Source organism: Mytilus californianus, unplaced genomic scaffold (assembly GCF_021869535.1).
Source record: "Mytilus californianus isolate M0D057914Y unplaced genomic scaffold, xbMytCali1.0.p SCAF_52, whole genome shotgun sequence".
NCBI lineage: Eukaryota > Metazoa > Mollusca > Bivalvia > Mytilida > Mytilidae > Mytilus > Mytilus californianus.
This window is the reverse complement of record NW_026262704.1, coordinates 788,129-813,995: the sequence shown is the minus strand read 5'-3', so window position 1 is coordinate 813,995 and position 25,867 is coordinate 788,129. Positions and strand designations below refer to the sequence as shown.

Below are 25,867 nucleotides of genomic sequence, written 5' to 3'. Positions count from 1 at the left end.
TTAGGAATAAAGTTGGCGCCCATTAAAAAGTTTTAATCGACTGCATTTGTATGCACCTGTCCTAAGTCAGTAGCCTTTTTTCAGTGGTTGTCGATCTTGGTTAGGTTCCTATAGGTTACCCGTTTTTCGTTTTTTATATCGATAACAGCGTTGGTTTTACTTTTTGAATTGTTTACACTAGTCATTTTCATGCCTTCATAGCTTAATGTTCGATGTGAGCCAAATCTCCGTTGTGAAGGCTGTAATATGATCTATAATTGTCAACTTTTTATACATTGCGAATTTGACGGTGAGCTGTGTCGATGACATTCATACCACATCTTATTTGTACTGACAGCGCTATGGCTAAAAAAAATCCTGATCAACAGACAAACAAACAGGGTTGTTTGCCTGTGAGAGAGCTTTCACATGTTTATATCTTTGTTCTTATTTGTCAATTATATATTATGGTGTTTGGATGTATAAATACTCATCCACGCCTGCTATTTTTATTATTGCCCCCTGCTATGGTTTTACTAAGATTTCTTACAATCTCTGTGTTTGCCCTGTGTTTGTTATATGTCAGTATTGTAATACCTAAGTCTTTACGTCTGGCCTTTTATAACAGTTTTTGTAAGATTTCTTTTACTGCTTTGCCTATTATTTCCTATTCCGTAATTGTGATCCTTATTCATTGTTACAACCTCCGGTCTTTTTTATTTTTCCTATACCCCTATTTAATTATCATGATTTTACGCAATGGAAAGAAAATTATTAACAACACAACTTCTAGGATATCCACGTGCTTAAACAAACGTATTTGTAATGCCTCTACAGCCAGATTGTTTAACAAAAATGCGCGTCGATATCCACAAATTTTCCCGTGCAATACCAAAAAGTGACTAACCTGTTTCAGATTAACTTCACAAAATACTGTACGATCAACAGTGAACGGGAGAGCTTTTTCGCTCTCCTTTTCCTGTGACATTACCTGAAAACTCAAAACCTTATATATGTGGTAACTTGAACCCAACCTAAGTGTGGTATTCAATATGTGGGACAGACGGGACGAGCGTATTACAAAAGAAATCAAGAACACCTTTACCGCTTTCGTAGACTTAAAAAATTCAAAAGTTTGATATATCAACATTTAGATAAACATAATCACAATCTAAAATTTATTAAATTCCAACCACTTGAAACCGTTCAGAAACAACGAGGAGAATCACACAAGCAATTTGAAAAATCACGTGAAGTTTGCGAATTATTTTGGATAAAAAGACTTCAAACAGCTTATCTTCTCGGTCTTAATGACAAAATATTAGGACAGGGGAACATAACTAAAACTTCAATCGATGTCATTAATATTGTCGATAAACGACTTAGAAATAAAAGGTCTTATGGCAAACGCAAAAACCGTAATCAACGTATTAAACATCGTATAAATTATACACTTGCTGATCTGTTATCTATGATAAAAAATAATGGCAGACATCAAGTATTATGCAAACTGGTACAGATACCAATAAGTAAATTATATGCTATTTTTCTGGAGTGTGATACAATTTCTTTTTTTAGCCCAATGTATGAATACACCCGTATTATTACAGCCTTTTGTCATCATAGGCTGTTTCCTAGTATCGATAAACCTGAAAATCATAAACGGCATTTTCTTAAATTAAAATATATCAATAGAGGTATTGATTTTATTAACTTATCTAGTATATTCAATGACTCTACCATCCAAAGCCAAATACCTCCATATTTTGATAATATAGAACCATCTACTATTTCGTATTCTTATAAAAAACCCAGCAGAAGTTTGATTTTTAATTATACGTCAATTACATCAGACGTCAATATAGAAAATAATGTTCCTTCCACTTGAGATTGTGAAACATCTAGTTTTAGATATGTTCCCTATGGTCATGTCCTTACAGGAGACCTCAACATCGTCGAAGACCGTGAGGTCATAACTTTTCTTAAGAAAGGACCGAAATATCTTCCTCCATCTAAAATAGATTGGAAACAGTGTCGTCAGATCATTAAAGACGCTCTGTCTGTCTACTGTAAAAATTGGCGTAAACGTGAAAAATCTGATAAAAAATCTCTAGACAGTTATTTGAATAAAATTATGAATACTGTTAATATTCGTATATCTCATTTTGAAAACAATTCTGAAATTAGTAATAGAGTCCATGATATTCCCATTTCCAGAATAAAAAATAAACTCCAAGTTCTCGCAAAGCGGTTTGTGTTCGTACCGGCAGACAAAGCAGCAAATAATGTAGTGGTGGTGTGACGCATATACTACACGGAAGTTCTCCAAAACGAAATTACAAATTCATCTACATTCAGGTCCGTACGCTCCACAGAGAGTCAAATTGTAAACAAGCATATCACTGCCACTACCAAGCTTAAGGCCTCTTCCGAACATTTGAAAGTCCCTACTATGTACTGGTTACCTAAATTGCACAAAAAAACATTTAGATTCCGTTTCATCTCCGCATCTAGTAAGTGTTTTACTACTTATCTATCAGTGCTTGTAACTACCTCCCTTACTACTATCAAAGAACTTGTTATTAAATTTTGTAATAAAGCTTATGAAAATAATGGTATTAATTATTTTTGGAGTGTTAAAAATTCTTAAGAGGTTTTAGATAAAATACATGCTTTTGATGGTCCTTTTATTTCTGTTGACAGTTATGATTTTTCTACTCTCTATACTACACTTCCACACAATCTTATCAAGAAAAAGTTTTCATATTTAATTAAATGGTCTTTTGAAAAATCTCATTACAAATTTATTTGCTGTAACTCGTTTAAAGCCTTTTTCTGTAACGAAAAAGGAAAGTATGCTAGATACACTTACTGGAAATATGAAGATATGAGTGAAGCTTTAAATTTTCTCCTGGACAACATATATGTACGTTTCGGCGATAGAATGTATCGACAGGTAGTAGGTATTCCTATGGGCACTAACTGCGCCCCTTTAATAGCAGATTTATTCCTGTATTGCTATGAATCTCAGTTTATGACCAAACTCAGTGAAGACACGTCATTGTTACATTTGGTTGATACATTCAACAATACCTTCCGTTATCTAGATGATATTTTTTCGTTAAATAATCCAGAGTTCTCTAAATATACTACCGAAATTTACCCAATAGAACTTACTTTAACTAAATCTAACATAAACAGCAGTAGTTGTCCTTTTCTGGATTTGGACATTTCAATCTCTAAAGGAAAACTCCATACGAAAATTTACGACAAAAGAGACGATTTTTCATTCCCTATTGTTAATTTTCCTTTTTTAGACGGCGATGTTCCTTTGGCCCCATCATACGGTGTATATATATCCCAACTTGTTCGTTATGCCCGTGTGTGTAGTGATGTCATAGATTTTAACGAACGTAATCAATGCATCACTGGTAAATTATTAAATCAAGGATTTCGTTACCATAAATTACGTAAAACTTTTGCTAAGTTCTTTCATAGATACAAAGATTTGATTAGTAAATTTGGCTGTACTTGTAGAAAATTGATTAAAAACGGTATTTCACATCCTAAATTTTACGGTAATAGTGTACTTAAAGCGCGGAAATCACTATGTGATCTGTGTAAACTCATCGAACCTTTAAACAGGCTTATTAGTAAAGGTTATCTTACCAATGTTGTAATTAGATCTTTGAATATAGTTTACATTGGTACTAATATCGATTTTGTCATCAGCAAATAAAAACATAAATAAATTTGTATTTTTTTTCAAGTGGGATGTATAAAGACACACCCACGTTCGTTTAGATCTATAAAGAGGTTAAACTCCTAACTATCCTACTGTCGATACATTTATTTTTGGCATTGCACTAGTCATGTCTTCTTTGACTGTCCATGACGTTAAAATACTAAATCCCTTGGATGTGTTTTAGTTGATTTTAGTCTCTGATGCATGATTTTTTATTATTAATTGTTTTGGCTTTTAACTAGCTGTCAGTAACTGCGAGTACTCTCAAATCGTACTTTCTTGTTTATTTGACCTGTTGATACTAATTGTATTGCTTTTTTGTTATTTAATGTTATTCAGGGTTATATCTGGTCTATATACCAGCTTTTATAAGTGTTTGGTATAACTATAAATTTTCACTTCGTACTATGAACATCAAAATTATTTATTTTGTAATAATATTTCCTTTCTCTATTGGTACTGTACACGTATACCTAACCACAAAATTATTTTCATTTGCCTGTGTTTAAAGTTATTGCAAATGGATGGTATTTTTGTTCGAGCATATTGTTTTTCTTTAATTGTTTAACATTTCTTACCGATATAACATGTTACTTTTATTATTCTTCCCTTAGTTTATTTATTTTGTATTCAAAATTATTTATTTTGTAAAAATATTTCCTTTCTCTATTGGTACTGTACAGGTATACCTATCAATAAAATTATTTTCATTTACCTGTGTTTAAAGTTATTGCAAATGGATGATATTTTTGTTTGAGCATATTGTTTTTCTTTAATTGTTTAACATTTCTTACCGATATAACATGTTACTTTTATTATTCTTCCCTTAGTTTATTTATTTTGTATTTACATTGTGCCATAGGTCAAATTTATTTGTTCAGTGTATGTTCAATGGTGTTAATGTGTCCTTTGATTGAGTTAAGCTATTTCAGTTGATATTTTATAGTGTGTCTTTCTATGTTGTGATGTTACACTATTGTTTAAGAAAAAGGGTGAAGGTTTGGTACCATTAAAACGTTTATACCCGCTGCATTTGTTTGCACCTGTCCTAAGTCAGGAATCTGATGTTCAGTAGTTGTCGTTTGTTGATGTGGTTCATAAGTGTTTCTCGTTTCTCGTTTTTTATATAGATTAGACCGTTGTTTTTCCCGTTTGAATGGTTTTACACTAGTAATTTTTTGGGGCCCTTTATAGCTTACTGATCGGTGTGGGCCAAGGCTCCGTGTTGAAGACCGTACTGTGACCTATAATGGTTTTCCTTATTATTAATTGTTTTGGCTTTTAACTAGCTGTCAGTAACTGCGAGTACTCTCAAATCGTACTTTCTTGTTTATTTGACCTGTTGATACTAATTGTATTGCTTTTTTGTTATTTAATGTTATTCAGGGTTATATCTGGTCTATATACCAGCTTTTATAAGTGTTTGGTATAACTATAAATTTTCACTTCGTACTATGAACATCAAAATTATTTATTTTGTAATAATATTTCCTTTCTCTATTGGTACTGTACACGTATACCTAACCACAAAATTATTTTCATTTACCTGTGTTTAAAGTTATTGCAAATGGATGGTATTTTTGTTCGAGCATATTGTTTTTCTTTAATTGTTTAACATTTCTTACCGATATAACATGTTACTTTTATTATTCTTCCCTTAGTTTATTTATTTTGTATTCAAAATTATTTATTTTGTAAAAATATTTCCTTTCTCTATTGGTACTGTACAGGTTTACCTATCAATAAAATTATTTTCATTTACCTGTGTTTAAAGTTATTGCAAATGGATGGTATTTTTGTTTGAGCATATTGTTTTTCTTTAATTGTTTAACATTTCTTACCGATATAACATGTTACTTTTATTATTCTTCCCTTAGTTTATTTATTTTGTATTTACATTGTGCCATAGGTCAAATTTATTTGTTCAGTGTATGTTCAATGGTGTTAATGTGTCCTTTGATTGAGTTAAGCTATTTCAGTTGATATTTTATAGTGTGTCTTTCTATGTTGTGATGTTACACTATTGTTTAAGAAAAAGGGTGAAGGTTTGGTACCATTAAAACGTTTATACCCGCTGCATTTGTTTGCACCTGTCCTAAGTCAGGAATCTGATGTTCAGTAGTTGTCGTTTGTTTATGTGGTTCATAAGTGTTTCTCGTTTCTCGTTTTTTATATAGATTAGACCGTTGTTTTTCCCGTTTGAATGGTTTTACACTAGTAATTTTTTGGAGCCCTTTATAGCTTACTGATCGGTGTGGGCCAAGGCTCCGTGTTGAAGACCGTACTGTGACCTATAATGGTTTTCCTTATTATTAATTGTTTTGGCTTTTAACTAGCTGTCAGTAACTGCGAGTACTCTCAAATCGTACTTTCTTGTTTATTTGACCTGTTGATACTAATTGTATTGCTTTTTTGTTATTTAATGTTATTCAGGGTTATATCTGGTCTATATACCAGCTTTTATAAGTGTTTGGTATAACTATAAATTTTCACTTCGTACTATGAACATCAAAATTATTTATTTTGTAATAATATTTCCTTTCTCTATTGGTACTGTACACGTATACCTAACCACAAAATTATTTTCATTTACCTGTGTTTAAAGTTATTGCAAATGGATGGTATTTTTGTTCGAGCATATTGTTTTTCTTTAATTGTTTAACATTTCTTACCGATATAACATGTTACTTTTATTATTCTTCCCTTAGTTTATTTATTTTGTATTCAAAATTATTTATTTTGTAAAAATATTTCCTTTCTCTATTGGTACTGTACAGGTATACCTATCAATAAAATTATTTTCATTTACCTGTGTTTAAAGTTATTGCAAATGGATGGTATTTTTGTTTGAGCATATTGTTTTTCTTTAATTGTTTAACATTTCTTACCGATATAACATGTTACTTTTATTATTCTTCCCTTAGTTTATTTATTTTGTATTTATTACATTGTGCCATAGGTCAAATTTATTTGTTCAGTGTATGTTCAATGGTGTTAATGTGTCCTTTGATTGAGTTAAGCTATTTCAGTTGATATTTTATAGTGTGTCTTTCTATGTTGTGATGTTACACTATTGTTTAAGAAAAAGGGTGAAGGTTTGGTACCATTAAAACGTTTATACCCGCTGCATTTGTTTGCACCTGTCCTAAGTCAGGAATCTGATGTTCAGTAGTTGTCGTTTGTTGATGTGGTTCATAAGTGTTTCTCGTTTCTCGTTTTTTATATAGATTAGACCGTTGTTTTTCCCGTTTGAATGGTTTTACACTAGTAATTTTTTGGGGCCCTTTATAGCTTACTGATCGGTGTGGGCCAAGGCTCCGTGTTGAAGACCGTACTGTGACCTATAATGGTTTTCCTTATTATTAATTGTTTTGACTTTTAACTAGCTGTCAGTAACTGCGAGTACTCTCAAATCGTACTTTCTTGTTTATTTGACCTGTTGATACTAATTGTATTGCTTTTTTGTTATTTAATGTTATTCAGGGTTATATCTGGTCTATATACCAGCTTTTATAAGTGTTTGGTATAACTATAAATTTTCACTTCGTACTATGAACATCAAAATTATTTATTTTGTAATAATATTTCCTTTCTCTATTGGTACTGTACACGTATACCTAACCACAAAATTATTTTCATTTGCCTGTGTTTAAAGTTATTGCAAATGGATGGTATTTTTGTTCGAGCATATTGTTTTTCTTTAATTGTTTAACATTTCTTACCGATATAACATGTTACTTTTATTATTCTTCCCTTAGTTTATTTATTTTGTATTCAAAATTATTTATTTTGTAAAAATATTTCCTTTCTCTATTGGTACTGTACAGGTATACCTATCAATAAAATTATTTTCATTTACCTGTGTTTAAAGTTATTGCAAATGGATGATATTTTTGTTTGAGCATATTGTTTTTCTTTAATTGTTTAACATTTCTTACCGATATAACATGTTACTTTTATTATTCTTCCCTTAGTTTATTTATTTTGTATTTACATTGTGCCATAGGTCAAATTTATTTGTTCAGTGTATGTTCAATGGTGTTAATGTGTCCTTTGATTGAGTTAAGCTATTTCAGTTGATATTTTATAGTGTGTCTTTCTATGTTGTGATGTTACACTATTGTTTAAGAAAAAGGGTGAAGGTTTGGTACCATTAAAACGTTTATACCCGCTGCATTTGTTTGCACCTGTCCTAAGTCAGGAATCTGATGTTCAGTAGTTGTCGTTTGTTGATGTGGTTCATAAGTGTTTCTCGTTTCTCGTTTTTTATATAGATTAGACCGTTGTTTTTCCCGTTTGAATGGTTTTACACTAGTAATTTTTTGGGGCCCTTTATAGCTTACTGATCGGTGTGGGCCAAGGCTCCGTGTTGAAGACCGTACTGTGACCTATAATGGTTTTCCTTATTATTAATTGTTTTGGCTTTTAACTAGCTGTCAGTAACTGCGAGTACTCTCAAATCGTACTTTCTTGTTTATTTGACCTGTTGATACTAATTGTATTGCTTTTTTGTTATTTAATGTTATTCAGGGTTATATCTGGTCTATATACCAGCTTTTATAAGTGTTTGGTATAACTATAAATTTTCACTTCGTACTATGAACATCAAAATTATTTATTTTGTAAAAATATTTCCTTTCTCTATTGGTACTGTACACGTATACCTAACCACAAAATTATTTTCATTTACCTGTGTTTAAAGTTATTGCAAATGGATGGTATTTTTGTTCGAGCATATTGTTTTTCTTTAATTGTTTAACATTTCTTACCGATATAACATGTTACTTTTATTATTCTTCCCTTAGTTTATTTATTTTGTATTCAAAATTATTTATTTTGTAAAACTATTTCCTTTCTCTATTGGTACTGTACAGGTATACCTATCAATAAAATTATTTTCATTTACCTGTGTTTAAAGTTATTGCAAATGGATGGTATTTTTGTTTGAGCATATTGTTTTTCTTTAATTGTTTAACATTTCTTACCGATATAACATGTTACTTTTATTATTCTTCCCTTAGTTTATTTATTTTGTATTTACATTGTGCCATAGGTCAAATTTATTTGTTCAGTGTATGTTCAATGGTGTTAATGTGTCCTTTGATTGAGTTAAGTTATTTCAGTTGATATTTTATAGTGTGTCTTTCTATGTTGTGATGTTACACTATTGTTTAAGAAAAAGGGTGAAGGTTTGGTACCATTAAAACGTTTATACCCGCTGCATTTGTTTGCACCTGTCCTAAGTCAGGAATCTGATGTTCAGTAGTTGTCGTTTGTTTATGTGGTTCATAAGTGTTTCTCGTTTCTCGTTTTTTTATATAGATTAGACCGTTGTTTTTCCCGTTTGAATGGTTTTACACTAGTAATTTTTTGGGGCCCTTTATAGCTTACTGATCGGTGTGGGCCAAGGCTCCGTGTTGAAGACCGTACTGTGACCTATAATGGTTTTCCTTATTATTAATTGTTTTGGCTTTTAACTAGCTGTCAGTAACTGCGAGTACTCTCAAATCGTACTTTCTTGTTTATTTGACCTGTTGATACTAATTGTATTGCTTTTTTGTTATTTAATGTTATTCAGGGTTATATCTGGTCTATATACCAGCTTTTATAAGTGTTTGGTATAACTATAAATTTTCACTTCGTACTATGAACATCAAAATTATTTATTTTGTAATAATATTTCCTTTCTCTATTGGTACTGTACACGTATACCTAACCACAAAATTATTTTCATTTACCTGTGTTTAAAGTTATTGCAAATGGATGGTATTTTTGTTCGAGCATATTGTTTTTCTTTAATTGTTTAACATTTCTTACCGATATAACATGTTACTTTTATTATTCTTCCCTTAGTTTATTTATTTTGTATTCAAAATTATTTATTTGGTAAAAATATTTCCTTTCTCTATTGGTACTGTACAGGTATACCTATCAATAAAATTATTTTCATTTACCTGTGTTTAAAGTTATTGCAAATGGATGGTATTTTTGTTTGAGCATATTGTTTTTCTTTAATTGTTTAACATTTCTTACCGATATAACATGTTACTTTTATTATTCTTCCCTTAGTTTATTTATTTTGTATTTACATTGTGCCATAGGTCAAATTTATTTGTTCAGTGTATGTTCAATGGTGTTAATGTGTCCTTTGATTGAGTTAAGCTATTTCAGTTGATATTTTATAGTGTGTCTTTCTATGTTGTGATGTTACACTATTGTTTAAGAAAAAGGGTGAAGGTTTGGTACCATTAAAACGTTTAAACCCGCTGCATTTGTTTGCACCTGTCCTAAGTCAGGAATCTGATGTTCAGTAGTTGTCGTTTGTTGATGTGGTTCATAAGTGTTTCTCGTTTCTCGTTTTTTATATAGATTAGACCGTTGTTTTTCCCGTTTGAATGGTTTTACACTAGTAATTTTTTGGGGCCCTTTATAGCTTACTGATCGGTGTGGGCCAAGGCTCCGTGTTGAAGACCGTACTGTGAACTATAATGGTTTTCCTTATTATTAATTGTTTTGGCTTTTAACTAGCTGTCAGTAACTGCGAGTACTCTCAAATCGTACTTTCTTGTTTATTTGACCTGTTGATACTAATTGTATTGCTTTTTTGTTATTTAATGTTATTCAGGGTTATATCTGGTCTATATACCAGCTTTTATAAGTGTTTGGTATAACTATAAATTTTCACTTCGTACTATGAACATCAAAATTATTTATTTTGTAATAATATTTCCTTTCTCTATTGGTACTGTACACGTATACCTGACAACAAAATTATTTTCATTTACCTGTGTTTAAAGTTATTGCAAATGGATGGTATTTTTGTTCGAGCATATTGTTTTTCTTTAATTGTTTAACATTTCTTACCAATATAACATGTTACTTTTATTATTCTTCCCTTAGTTTATTTATTTTGTATTCAAAATTATTTATTTTGTAAAAATATTTCCTTTCTCTATTGGTACTGTACAGGTATACCTAACAATAAAATTATTTTCATTTACCTGTGTTTAAAGTTATTGCAAATGGATGGTATTTTTGTTCGAGCATATTGTTTTTCTTTAATTGTTTAACATTTCTTACCGATATAATATGTTACTTTTATTATTCTTCCCTTATTTTGTATTTACATTGTGCCATAGGTCAAATTTTTTGGTTCAGTGTATGTTCAATGGTGTTAATGTGTCCTTTGATTGAGTTAAGCTATTTCAGTTGATATTTTATAGTGTGTCTTTCTATGTTGTGATGTTACACTATTGTTTCAGAAAAAGGGTGAAGGTTTGGTACCATTAAAACGTTTAAACCCGCTGCATTTGTTTGCACCTGTCCTAAGTCAGGAATCTGATGTTCAGTAGTTGTCGTTTGTTGATGTGGTTCATAAGTGTTTCTCGTTTCTCGTTTTTTATATAGATTAGACCGTTGGTTTTCCCGTTTGAATGGTTTTACACTAGTAATTTTTTGGGGCCCTTTATAGCTTACTGATCGGTGTGGGCTAAGGCTCCGTGTTGAAGACCGTACTGTGACCTATAATGGTTTTCCTTATAAATTTTCACTTGGATGGAGAGTTGTCTCATTGGCACTCATACCACATCTTCTTATATCTATAAACAATAGTACAAATAACACAGCATAGAAAACTGAAGACTGGGCGTTACGAACAACATCATAAACTTGGGGTGGTCTCAGGTGCTACGGAAGGTACGCAGATCTTGCTTCACATCTTGCTCCCGTCTTGTTTCTCATGTTAGTACAAACCCAGTAATAAGCCTTATTTTGGTAGGTCAAATTAAGGGAAGGGTAAGGTATTGTGGTTAAGAAATTTGGAACATATCTGCAACCATCTGTGAAACGAACATTCCAAAACAACCAACCAACTCGTGAAGGCGTCCGTAAACTTTACAAAGTTGTGATTATAATTAGCTACCTTGTGAGAAGAAACCCTCTATCAAAAATCATGATAGGAAATCATCCTGGAATACCAAATGGGAGATATATATTCTGTATGAAGGCGTTGCTGGAATGTTGCTAAATAGATATGGAAGGTTCACAATTAGGAAGCTAAAATCATTTCTTTTGTTGTTATTTTTGTTTTGTTTTATATAAAACATGCCATGTTGTTGATGAATTTTATCGCTTTTATTTTTTGTTTTTATATTTGTTTTCTTTGGTTTTATTATGGATCTTATTGTTCTACGGTGCATGATAAATCTTAGGAATACTTTGGGGTTCTTTAAAATATATATATAAAAGCCAACCAACTCGTGAAGGCGTCCGTAAACTTTACAAAGTTGTGATTATAAATGCACCACTTCGAAATCTGGGATAATCCCCGCAGAAATTTACAACCCCGAAATACACCAAAATTTCAACAACATCAAAAGCATATTTCTAAACAAACAACAAACGTGAATCAGAATAACTATAATTTGAGATTACGAAGAAATCCCGCACCAGATAGAAGACAACAAAATTTCATTAATGATAATGGTACTACATACATAGGGAAAAACGTTCAGAATAAAATTGAGAATGGAAATGGGGAATGTGTCAAAGAGACAACAACCCGACCATAATCCAGACAACAGCAGAAGGTCACCAACAGGTCTTCAATGCAGCGAGAAATTCCCGCACCCGGAGGCGTAGAACCATTTTTTAGGACAACGCATGATGAACGACAAGGGCGAAGGGACAACAGACCGCAGTACACGGAACACAATTCTATCATCAGAAACAAAGAATACCCAGGAGACGTTCCGGAAGGAAATAGCCTAACAAACACGGAAAAAATTCACCCTAGAATTATAAACTTGTCGCTTGAAAAATTACAATTAAGGGAAATAAATCTTTTAAAAAGAGGATTAAAATTTACACCAACTCCAAATGAGGATAAAACACAACTTGGAGCCGACATTGATGAATTTGGCAGAAGATTGAGGATAAATTATATTTTTTGTGAGGATAATGAAGAAAACGAAGAAGAAGAAAATAAACCACTAGTAAGAAATAAATCAGACTGGATTCCAAAACCCACAAAAGACAAAGATTTAGAAGAAACAATTAAAACATTAAAAACGAATTCACTTAAAAGCAATAAAAATGTCAAGGACAATTTAACCCACGAGGAGAAAACAGCTTTGCAAAATTTAAAATCAGATAAATCAATAATAATTAAAGAAGCGGATAAAAGGAACGCGGTTGTAATCATGGACCGTGAGTATTACCGAGATAAAATTTAAAATATGTTACAAGATGAAATGTTTTATGAGGTGACAGATACAAAAATGGACAAACAAACAAGTACAATGATTAAAAAATTACTAAATAAACATAAGACTGAATTGTATAAAGAAGAGATGGATTACATTTCAAACTCTAAATTTGCAGAAAGCTATTTCTATGGTTTCACAAAATTCACAAAAGTGAGGAAATTTCAAATGCGGTATCAGAACAAAACAGTGAATACATCGAACTTTTAAGACAAAATGATTTAAAATTTCGACCTATTGTGGGCGGACCCAACAGCGTCACACAGAATTTAAGCCATTTTATAGACATTGTGATTAAACCTTGTCGTGAAGTTCCTAGTTTTATACGAGACGATTTGGAATTTTTAAATCATCTACCAACAACTGTAAATCCTAATTCAGAACTCATTACTTTTGATATTGTCAGTCTTTACACAAATATCCCACATGCCTTAGGAATTACAGCCGTAAAATATTGGTTAGAAAATACGGAAAACGTCATTGAAAACAGATTAACAAAAGAATTTATCCTTGCATCTTTGAAACTTATATTAGAAAGAAATATCTTTTACTTTGACGGCACATACTATCATCAGAAAAAAGGAACAGCTATGGGTACTAAAATGGCGCCTTCGTACGCCACTTTAGTACTTGGATATTTGGAACAATTATTATACGAACAAATGGACCATAAATACGGAAATGACTTTGCCATTTACCTACGTCAAAACTGGAAACGATTTCTTGACGATTGTTTTATAATTTGGAATTCAGATATATCTGTCTCAGATTTTCATTCTGATTTAAATTCTTTAAACCCACATATTCGTTTCACAATTAACAGAAATGTCAACAAAATGCCGTTTTTGGATATTTTAGTACTTATAACGGAAGACAATGAAATTGTCACAGATATCTTTTCTAAAGACACCGATACACATATGTATTTAAATTTTTACTCAAATCATCCAAAACATGTAAAATTAAATATACCTTTTAATCTAGCGTCAAGAATAAATACCATTACAAGTACAGAACTATTACGCAATAAAAGATTGGAAGAATTAAAAGTGTATTTAAAAAAGCAGCAATATCCGGAACAAGTGATAGATTACGGAATTCAAAAGGCACTGATAAAAGGACCAATCATTACAGAATCATGGCGATCCGAAACAACCGAAGAATCATCAAACAATTTAGACAAAATTATCCCGTTTGTCACGACATATAACCCACGAGATTATGATATATTTAGTTTCATGCGACAAATTGAAAATAATTTACACAAAAGTGAAAAAATGGACAAAGTATAACAAAAAAAGAAGATTATCAACAGTAAAAGACAGTCAAAAAGTCTAAAACGATATTTAACATCTTCAGAATTCGACTTTAATGAAACTTTGCCTATTGTTAGAAAATGTACCGATAAACGATGTATGACATGTCCAGATTTAATAGAAGAAAGTTTAATTTATTTCAAAAATGGAAAGCATTTCACAGTTAAACAAAATATGTCTTGTAAAAGTTCAAACGTCATTTATTCTCTCATATGTTCAAATTGTGAGGAATTCTATATTGGAGAGAAAAAACAGAACTGCGGACTAGAATGACTGTACATAGACAGCAAACCAACCATGAAGATTTAACAATCATCAGGGCTAACGACCATTTCCATAGTTGTTCTAATGGACGATTTAAATTATTTCCGTTGTAAATGGTCAATCGTCAAAATGATTTTCTCCGGAAGAAGAAAGAAGAATTATTCATAAACATTCTCAACCCGGGATTAAATGATAAATAATATTTTAATTTTTACGAAACATTTTAAAGACTTTACTCCAATTTTAAAATGACATTAGTAGTCTCCCTTGTATTTGTTAACGTCATACTATTGTTAACGTCAATCAATTGTTTTATAACATTTATGTATACAAGTCACATTACCTGAAGATCTGTGAAAGCAGTGAAAGCGCTAGTAAAAGTGATGAATTGAAACCGTCATTATCTTATATTTATTTTCTTATATGTTACCAGCATACGAATTCTATTTGACTTTTCTTTATATATATATATATATATTTGATTTCTTATTAAGAGCAATTCTCTGTAACCACCAAAGAAATTCTAATAGGGTCTGGCACACATGGTCTCAGATTTTGATGAAACTTTTATATAAAAGCCAGTACCATACCTAAAGGCAATAACAGGCAACAAATTGTTCCGGAATATTCCGGTTGCCATGGAAACCACATAGGTTGATTTTAGCAATAAAAGGTCATATTTTAACTCTTGAAAAAGTGAAAAAACGACATTTTGCACTGTTTAGTACTTGATTTATGTGTAACATATCCTTTTTTTCTGAATAATATAATATAACTGACCTTTAAGCTGTTTGAAATTCACATATGTTTTACTTTTACCATTATCAGTTATTTTGCTACCAGCTAGTAAAGATATGCTAAAATGGCAAATTTGGATTTCAGTGAAAAATGCGTAAATTCAGGGTATTCAATGGAATTTTTTTCTTGAAGGCAGCATCTCCTAGTAAAATGTTAGGTATATTTAGAAAGAACCAATATACGTCTTCCAGAATATAAAATAAAATCAATGGGCAAATAATTGCAAAAAATATTTTTAATGAATGAAAAACACAAGATTTTCAAATTCTGTAAATTGTATTTTTCTACAAGTCAATAATGATCCAAGTAATTTCCATATTTAAACAATACAAAGATGGCATTAAATTTCTTACAATTTAACAAAATTGATCAGTTAAATTTTACAGTCCAGAAAAATAGTTTTGTTTAATGAAATTTAATAAAAATGGTTGCTATGGTAACCGAATTTCGAAAATTTTACAATTTTTTTTTCTTTCTAAAATTCAGTATGTATCTTTACATTTTTAAAGATTTAATTTTGTAATTGAATACAGAGGGAAGAAAGAACTGATTGTGCATATTAGTTTTTAACTGATACAGATCAACAAAGTTTGCTATTTATAAAGCAATGTGGGTAAAATGCTGGTCCGACTTAAATATTTAAAATAAGTAAAACACCTTCTAAGTACAAGCAAATTTCATTATATTAAACTCATATTGGTGCAATCATGTGTAGGTAATTTAGGAGATAACTGTATTGTATTTTAACCTTTTCGGACATAAAACGTAGATATTACTGTCGCAAATTGAGTTTACCTAGTGACCTGTAGCAGAGCTAGGTAAACAGATAATTGCAACAGTAAAATCTAGATTTACGTCCACAAACCTTAAAATACAATACAGTTATATCCATTCTAATGCAATAGTCAATAAAGATATTGTTTCTGTTTTTTATTTGGACATATAGTTGCTTAAAATAAAAATTCCACAAAATGTTGTTGACTTCTTTGGCACATAAACTTCATAGCAACATCATGACGTCATATGAATACTTCAAGTGTAAAACTGTAACATAGTATGTTTTGGGGCTTTGTTTACGCTTCAAATTTGGATATAAGCTATTACAAAGTAGTTTAAGGTAGGCGTTTTTTTCTCTATTTCGCCTATTTATTGGGAAAATATAATGTCGTTGAATCCAATATGGCTGCTTTTTGCATCCTTTCAAGATAAATAAAATAAATCCGTCATGAATTCTTTCTGTTTGATGCTAAAGAAAATCTTTTTCTTTTTCACTTTCAATGCCCATCACATTTCTTTGGCACTCAAGTCTGTAGTACATGCATTTTCTAGTAAGACTGCTTGCATATCAGGACAATGATGTACATTATTTGACAGCTTTTGGGCATATAGAACTTTTGCCTGATCTTTTAATGGGCCTTTCTCTAGCTTATATTCACAGCTGCCTTGAAGGAGGTGTTGATCAAGACTAATCTGGTTCTTGAACTCTTGAATGCAGCCATCCATAGAACAAATGAATGTCTGCTTCTGTTGTTTTGAAGCCTATTCTGTTCCTAAAAAGAGGATAAATAAAATAAAAATTGTTTCCCAAAAAAAATAGAAAAATTCAAATTTACTACATTAACCAAGTTCAGTTCCAATTGGCCAGTTGTATCAGAAGATTTTTGAAAAAGTTAATGCCAGACGGACTCAAAATGGGCCAGGTGACCTAAAAAGGACAACGATACAACATGTATAAATTTCTCTTTCAACAATCGACAGCCTGATTATCTATAATAAGATTCTGTCGATACCCATAATCCTGTAACCCACAAGCACGAAATTTTAAAAATGCATAACAATGTTTATTGAGTTTTGTGTTGGTTTTTCTCGGTTGTTGTGACAAAATATAATAATGATCATTGTCTTACAAGTGTGCTTAAGTTTTTTACATGACAGTTAGTAAATGAAGTAATTATAAAATTACCTTCAGTAATGAGGTCATTAAAAGACATCTCTGTCCAGTCATTGAGTACTTTTAACTGCACAGAACAGTGGCGGATCCAGAAATTTTCATAAGGGGGGGCCCACTGACTGCTTAAGAAGGGGCCCGCTCCAGTCATGTTTCAGTGATTCCCTATATAATCAACAAAATGTTTCCCACAAAAGGGGGGCCCGGGTCCCCTGAAAAACCCTCTAAATCCGCCTCTGCAGAATTCTTTGTTGATTTTAAAGTCACAAGCTTTCCTGAAATGAAAATTGTAATTAAAGAACCTGTATTCATTTTATTGTTTGTTAAATTGATCAATATGGAAGTTTAAAAAAAATAACCAACTTCAAGATCATAAACTCTATAGATTTTTTATGCCGTTATCATATAAAATTACGTGAATTTTTATAGCATCCATTCTAGTCTAGGAGTTTGTGGTCTTTTTATCAATAGGCTCAATGCAACCTTTTTATTAAGATGATTTAATTTTTTATGTTTTAAGATGAAGTGCTGAGCTTATTGAATTTAGTATTGGTATTGCTTTTAATTGTCTTTATATACTTTTAACCTCTGAACCAGGATTTCGGAGGAGGGTTGAGTACTTATAGACTTCTTTTACCCACCTGTGTACAAGCCAGACCCTGTATTTTCAGTGGTTGTGTTATGTTTAAAACTATATGTTATTTGTAATCTGTTTTTTTCTTTATGTTGAATATAAAAGTAATACCTTCATCAATATTGTATGTCTGCCACATCCTCAAATGACTGCTCTCAAATCTAAAGTTGTAAAAACTTGTAATATTGGTTATTGTTTCTTTATTCTTGGTTACATCTAAATCAAGGATTGTGTCAACAACCTTCACCCTGTAACGCTTCCCTGGTACTTTATCAAGTGCCTACAAAAGATTGGATACTAAAAGAATTCTGATAGACACAATATAAAACAAGATGTGCTGTGAGTCATTGCTCACTAGTGATATCCCTGCTTTTTGGTAGGTAGCCATTAAACTTTCACATTGATTTGTGATAGCCTTTTTGATTTATTTTGTGAAAACTGTTTGTGACGGACAGACGGAAAGCTGATTACTATAGGGCTCCTATGTCTGAATTAAAAGATAAGATATGAAAGAAAGTTAATGAAATATCTTATATCTAATTTATGAGATATCTTATAAAATAAATATCTTATAAACTAAACAAGAGGAGGCTCCGGGGTCCCCCACTGGTGCTAAAATATAATATTTCCATAAAGAACTTGTGACCTTGACCTTTGAATGACTAGAAACATCAAAATCAATAGGGATCTTCCTTACCTAATAACATTCAACTGTGTAAGTTTGAAGAAATAATATGAAGGTGTTCAAAAGTAACAGTCCAGAAACCGATTGTCAGCTGAAAATTCAACATCATTAAATATCTGTGACCTCGACCTTTGACCTATAAACATCAAAATCAATACGGATCTTCATTACCTAATAAACATTCAACTGTGTAAGTTTGAAAAAATTATATGAAGGTGTTCAAAAGTTACGGTCCAGAAACTGATTTTGGACGGACGGACGCACGGACACCGGTATTTCTATGTCCCCTCCAGTGGACAATAAGAGATCTTATAAAATTGTTTTATAAGATATCTTATTAATTATATCAGATGTCCTATAACATTCATTCTAATGCAACATTCGTTGTAACGTACGTACGTCAAATTTCATTGGATAAAGTCGTAATTTTCAGGGTATATATCAATCTGAAGATTTGGAGCCATCAATCTATTATTTGATGGTCGCAAATATCCGTTTACTGGCTCCGCTAACGTGTCGTTAGTAAACTCAATTTGCGACCCTCAAATCCATGATTGATGGCTCCAAATCTGCAAATTCAATACAGTAAGCTCCTAATTGGATATCTTGAAAATCTTATATCTTCTAAAGTTTATGAGATATCTTTATAAACGTCTTTATAAGATATCTCATGAAAGATATAAAATATATTATCATATACTTAGACTAAATAACATATGATTTTTACCATATGATAATAGCATTACATTTACGTATATTCCATATTTTTTCGAATTGGTGCTTAGCGGTCTGATATGAAAAGTTTATCACATGCTTCGACTTTTATCACATGCCTTTCCATAACGTTATCGCATGGCATTCCGGTAATACTCGGCAAATTCTGGAAAATACACCTCAATGGTACGTTTTCAGTGAAAAACATTACAAAGTAGGGTACAAAATAATTATTTGTATACTGGAAAGTATATTGTGTAAAATGGGAAAAAAAAAACAATAAACAAATGATAAAATAAATGCATTTTTAACATAATTAAGAAAGTTACTTTAAAAATGTTGACTTTTCCAAACAGTGTTTATTATGTATATTGTTGAATTATTTTTTTATCATCCGTATTAAAATATAACATACTGGTTTTTTTTCTTCATTGTTGAGGCATATGATAGAAAGATTTCATATCGATTGTACAACATTTGGGGTCTTACATCCATGATTATCTTACCTCCTATACATTTCTAGGAATATGATTGGTTTAAAGCGTCCGTGGGGAGACTGTGTATATTTCATATTAGGTTAGTAGGGAGGCGGGGCTTATTTCATACACAGTTAGTAGTGGAGTTACGTCCCTTTATATTCCATATAAGGTTAGAAGGTAGGCGGGGCTTATTTCATACACAGTTAGTAGTGGAGTTACGTCCCCTTTATATTCCATATAAGGTTAGAAAGAAGGCGGGGCTTATTTCGTACACAGTTAGTAGTGGTGTTGCGTCCCTTTATAAAAACAAAACGGTATTGAGAAAACATCTTAAAGATTTCAACAGACGAAGAAATTGATTATTAAGATTGAAATGAATTCATAAAACACATTTAAAGCTAACAAGTTGTTATTGTTGGCAGCTGTGTCTGTAGGATCAATGAGAGAAGTTTCTTAATGCTAAAAGTATTGAAGACTTCAGTGCTCATTTTGATAGGTCTCTAGTCTAAATTTCACACGTTAAGATAGTCGGTAAGAAAAATTCGTTACATAGTGTGCTAGTGACGTAATACGGTATATATGGGGTCAGTAAATTCCATATGGGGATTCGAGCTTTGCTCTCACCCCATATAGAATTTACTGACCCCATATATACCGTATTAGGTCACTAGCACACTATGTAACTTATAATATTTCACTCTTTGAACTGCTATTTAAGAACCACGTAAAAAGATCAATATATATTAATCTGTTATTTTTCTCCATTGTTGAAGCATATGATAAAAAGATCATAGCATGTCATTTTTCATATCACATGTATTATCAGCCCTCGGCCAATATCAGCCCTCAAGCCATGCGGCTCTTGGGCTGATATTAAACCTAGGGCTGATATTAAACCTAGGGCTGATAATACATGCGATATGACAAATGCCATGTAATAATCTGATATTATTCAAGATATCTTAAATACTTTTACAAGATATCTTATAAAGTCAAGTTTATGAGACTTCTTATAAAGTGTATGCAATGATACTATTTTATATACAGTTATACCTACCCTCTTTCTTTAAGGTGGTAGTATTTCAGCTTCTGCAATCTTGTTCTTTGTATTTGTCTCAATAGTGTTCTCCTAAATTAAAAGAAAAGAAAAACTTTTTAAGAATATTTTAAACAAGGTACTAATTGAAATTGGAACAATAATGAATTCTGGAATACACATGATAATATTGAAGCAAAAACCAACCTATCTTAGAGGGTTTAGTAATATATGAATGGGTTAGGGTTCAGTTGATGTATGTTTTATACAGAAATGATTTAGAAATTTACCCTTAATTTACCCTCAATTATGCATGCATGAATGCATAGTTTAACCCCTATTGGCCCTAAGTGTACATGTAAATTAGATCAATTAAAATCTTGGTTTTTATTTTAATAGATTTTTTACTAATGCTTAATGATGAAACTAGTTTACCAAATAAAATGTGCAAAAGCTTAGTGAATATGAAGACCAAATTGGAACTTTAAAGTTTAATGTTATTTCTGAATTGAAAGATCTTCTTATTCTTGTCATAGTAAAACTGAGTACATATGCAGTTTGACATGTAGTTACAATATGGATCCCATACATACATGACATAACAATAAACTCACTATTGACTATTGAGTATACATGTGTACAGGGAATCATATTTATACATGTATATGAAAAGACATACCTCCTCAACATGCTCAATACTGTTATTTCCAAATAGTTTTTCTCTACACAGTCTACAAATTGCTGTAATATAAAAGAAAATAGATACACAATTGATCTCATTCTGTGTATCACTATCAAAACTATTTAGGCCAAACAAAAAAATATGTGTCTTTACTGTCACTTGCTGAAAAAAAAAAAGGGTAGGTAGGTAGAGATTTTTTTTTTTTTTTTTACATTGAGTCTATGGGAGCAACATTGTGACTTTAACAGTACTCAATCAAAAATAGTCAAAAAAACTTTAGGGTAGGGGACAAAAATTAGGGTAAGTAGGGGTACAGTAAACCCACATACTTTTTTGTTGGGTCATATACTGAAATTAGGGTAGGTAGGTGTACAGTAAACCCACATACTTTTTTGTTGGGTCATATACATGTACATGTATGTACATAAAAACATGAATTTTAAAACATACATGTATCTCAAGTAAACATGAGTAAAAGAAGGCTGTCCACGCCCTTATCGGAATATAAGCCTTCTGGCGCATACATGTAGTTGTGACAACATTAGGGCTATGTTGCGGCTTCATTGCACCAACATGTTGTGGCAATGATGCTGCATTAGTGTATTTCATATGCAAATTAGTTTTCTGGCACCAGAAAATACTGTGGCTTCGTTGCCGCAACATGTTGTGGCTTCAATGCAGATATTGTTTTTTATTTTGTATGCAAATTAGTTTTCTGGCACTATTGCGCCACTAATGCCTTTAAATTCTGGCTTCCTTTAATTATTGACTTAAAAGGTAAAGTAACGTCTGACCAGGCAAGTTTAGTGCTAAGTATACCAGAGAAAAAGTTTTAACTCCTTTATTTAGCGTTATGATTTTTTTGTGTGCTCAGGGTTATTATTATAACTTTTTCTTTTAAAGAAAGTAAAGTTCTGTCCTCAGAAGTTATTCCTATATGTAATGTACTTAATTTTCCCACATTGAGGAAAAGGAAAGTTAAAATGTGTAACTCATGAACTGTCAACATGCAACATCTATACCTTCAATAACACCAACATAATTTCCATGATCCCAACAGGAGCCCCTTCACTTCAGTCAAAGGTGTTGTGTTTTGTCTGCTTAGCAATCTAAATTCGTGATTATACTACATTTTTTCCCAAACAAATAGCACTTTCAAGTCGTCTTTAGAGGGTTACAAAGACATAATTGACCAAACTTCTTTCAGCATGCTCTGTAAAATTTTAGCGAGGATTAAATTGAGAAAGGGAAGAGAAACCATGACTTATGTTTCAGAAGGTTCCAATTCGCCCCATTAGATGATAGTTCGTCCCTGTTAATTTGGATTTTTTGAAAATGCTCTCCAGGTCTATCAGGAAGAAGACAATTTCCTTGATTTAATTAAATGAGAGATTGAACTTTTATATAATGCATTTAATTAATCATGTTAATCTAAGTTTACATACAAGTCTTCACAATAACAGAACACCCAATTCTTCACTAAAATCATAAGCTCAAGCAATATATGGTCTACTTCTAACACACCACCATGACCACAGTAAAAAGCTCAAACACTGGTGACATCATCAATGACATTATCAATGTTCTGGCTCTATTCTGGCATCATTTAAGTAGATTAAGAATGAGAAAATTATATGTGTGCTTTATGGCAACATTGTGGCGCTTTTTGTCATGAAAGGAAATAGCGCTGCACTGTAGCCAGAATGATGCTAGCGGCATCATTCAGCACTTATCCGGCATCAATTTTCTGGCAACCTGATCAGCAGCCGCAACATTGCAGCATTGTTGCTGCAACATTTTTTATTTCATAAGGACTGGTATGAAATGATGTGATTATCATGTACAAAACCTTACAAATCTGGTAAAGGAAAGGAAACGTGAAACAGCATTCATGTTATAATTTTTGTCTCTCAAAAACAAGATTCAAAGAACTTCACATAATTTTATGTTTTACAGTTTAAAAAGGGGGTATTAAAGAAGTTCATATGGCTGTCACATGCTAAAAACAATAAGCTTAAGGTTCATAGCCAAATGGTAAACAATATTAACCCTAAGGTTTTGTTTGTTTGTTTGTTTGTTTTTTTTTGGGGGGGGGGGGGGGGGGGTACCTGACAGCTGCATTTGATTTCTTTTTTATAAGAGGTTTATCACTGTATCTTTTTTAAAGAAAAATGGTATTAGGTAAATAGTATCTACTTACATGTTCCAATAGGAATGAAAATGCCTGTCTTTGTAACAATTCTTTGAAACATCTTGGGTGTAACATGTCGATCCACTGCTTTTGTAGTATTATGATATTTCAAAATGACATTTACTGAAGGCACACCACAATCTTTCCTTCTATATTTCTTGTTAGTTGTTTCGATGATAATATTTCTATGAATATCACAGATCCTCAGTTGTGACGTACAATGTAATGTCAGATTTAAGTAAAAAAATTTCTGACAAAAATTTATACATGTCTCTTTTTCCAATGGAAGCATTTTCAAAAATACCTGTCGTCACTGCAGTTGTCACAATTGCCTAAGAAATCTTTTATGCTACACATTTTATAACAATTATTCGAAGATTATATAAATAAATACATTAAAAAAGTTAGTTACGGTAAGCAAAATAAACTATAAAATACACTGTCTTAGTACAGACACAGTTCCATTGTTCTGACAATATTTTCAAAATATGAGCAAATCATACCAACTTAACCATATATATAAGTGTAGGCTAACATCACTGTGAAAAATTTATCCATTTCCCATTATGCTTGAATATAAAACATGAAGAAATTCGCAAAATAACATTGTTGTCTGCATTTGTTTACATTTTCCCTCCTGTTTTTAATTTGTTTCTCTACAAGAGAACTCCGTAAAGGGAGGTAATTTGATTAGGTAAATACAGGACAACTCAACTTTTCAGGGTCAATTAATTTCAATACAGTCAAGTTTGCCCACTGATTTTTTTTCTTTTCTTGTATAACCTTAATCCATTCTCTCTATTCATATAATCAACAATATGAGAAATGGCTGCATTTTTTTACAACACCTGATCAAAATAGGCTCTAAAACCCCCCTTTTATTGCACTTTTTACCCTATTTTAGCTATACAGATTATTTTTTAAGAAAGTTTACTGTTGAACACAATTTTTATTTGTTTTTTTTAAATTGAAAAAAGTTTTAAATGTCTGAATATCTATATTATTTTCTTTTTATTAGACATAATTGATCATAATTTGTAAACACTGCATTTTCCCTCTTTCTTGCCACTTTAAGTCCTGTTACCAAGGAAACGGTAAACATATGGGGCTAAGTGTAATAATATTTTTTGTTAAGCTCATGTGGCTCTATTGAACTAATAAAGTTTAAAACAAATATTTTTTAGTGCGTGCCGAAATATTTTGGTGATTACAGAGAATTGCTCTTAATATGTAGTGTCTTGCAAGATAATTTTAATATTTAATGCCAAACGTGTGTCGTTACTGAAAAAAACAACAATTGTTCCTCAATGTTTTATTGACGATCCCTTTTTTTAGCCCATTTCCCGAATTATATCTCAAAATCACAAATTAAAGCGTGTGGTTCCTTTTTTATGGAAAACTTTTTGAATCTTATTTTTTATGTGGGTTTTAAATTTTCATGCGATATGGTAAACATGGTGAACTGGAGGAAAAACATTCTTAAATAGCGTTTTCAGGAATGAAAGTATAAAAAATCAAAAAATTGCAGATGTTTCGGATAATAATGATGACTCGTTTATCATGAATAATAATAAACGGTTATCCAATGAGCATCAGCGATCATAAATATTTCCGTATTGCTCGGGATTTATGACAATAAATGAACTAAAGTAAAAGTAAATTTCCGGTTTAAAAATTAAACAGCAGCTTTTTTCAGATATTTTTGATAGCTGAAAGATATTTTTGATTACAAGACTCATCAGGGTCAATATCCCTAATGCGCCTCAAATTGGGGAACTCAAAAGTTGTGCGTAAACAAAAAGTCTCTGTGTAGTGATATTGGACATGTTTCTATTTTCAACAAATGACTGAGGTTTACAATTTGTTATAATTGGATAGTAGCGAACCATAAAATAAATGTGTAATTAGATGTATTCAGAGTATTAAATTTTCAAAGAATTTATTGTGTGAAAAAAACGGATCTTTTACACGAGGAGTCGCATCACAAAAATATTTTCGGGGTATGCTAATTTACGGGAAAATGAATCTCACTGTGACCCCAAAAATTTAACAACATGCATTTCTTTCGTAATAAAAGTAGAAAGAATGAATTCTTTTGTGTCGTGAATAAAGATATCAATTACTATATCTTGA

General features: G+C 31.5%; 1 long non-coding RNA gene across 2 annotated transcripts; it reads right to left on the bottom strand.

Moving 5' to 3' along the window:
• Positions 1 to 16,041: 16,041 nt before the first annotated feature.
• LOC127703840 (uncharacterized) lies at positions 16,042 to 24,957 on the bottom strand. Of its 2 annotated transcripts, none has more exons than XR_007983073.1 (6): positions 23,744 to 24,957; positions 21,541 to 21,602; positions 20,883 to 20,954; positions 18,059 to 18,227; positions 17,329 to 17,588; positions 16,042 to 16,915 (listed from the first exon to the last, which is right to left on the bottom strand). It is a non-coding gene; the product is annotated as an uncharacterized LOC127703840 (long non-coding RNA). The 2 variants fall into 2 exon arrangements; XR_007983074.1 differs by lacking the exon at positions 23,744 to 24,957 and adding an exon at positions 22,566 to 22,769.
• Positions 24,958 to 25,867: the final 910 nt, after the last annotated feature.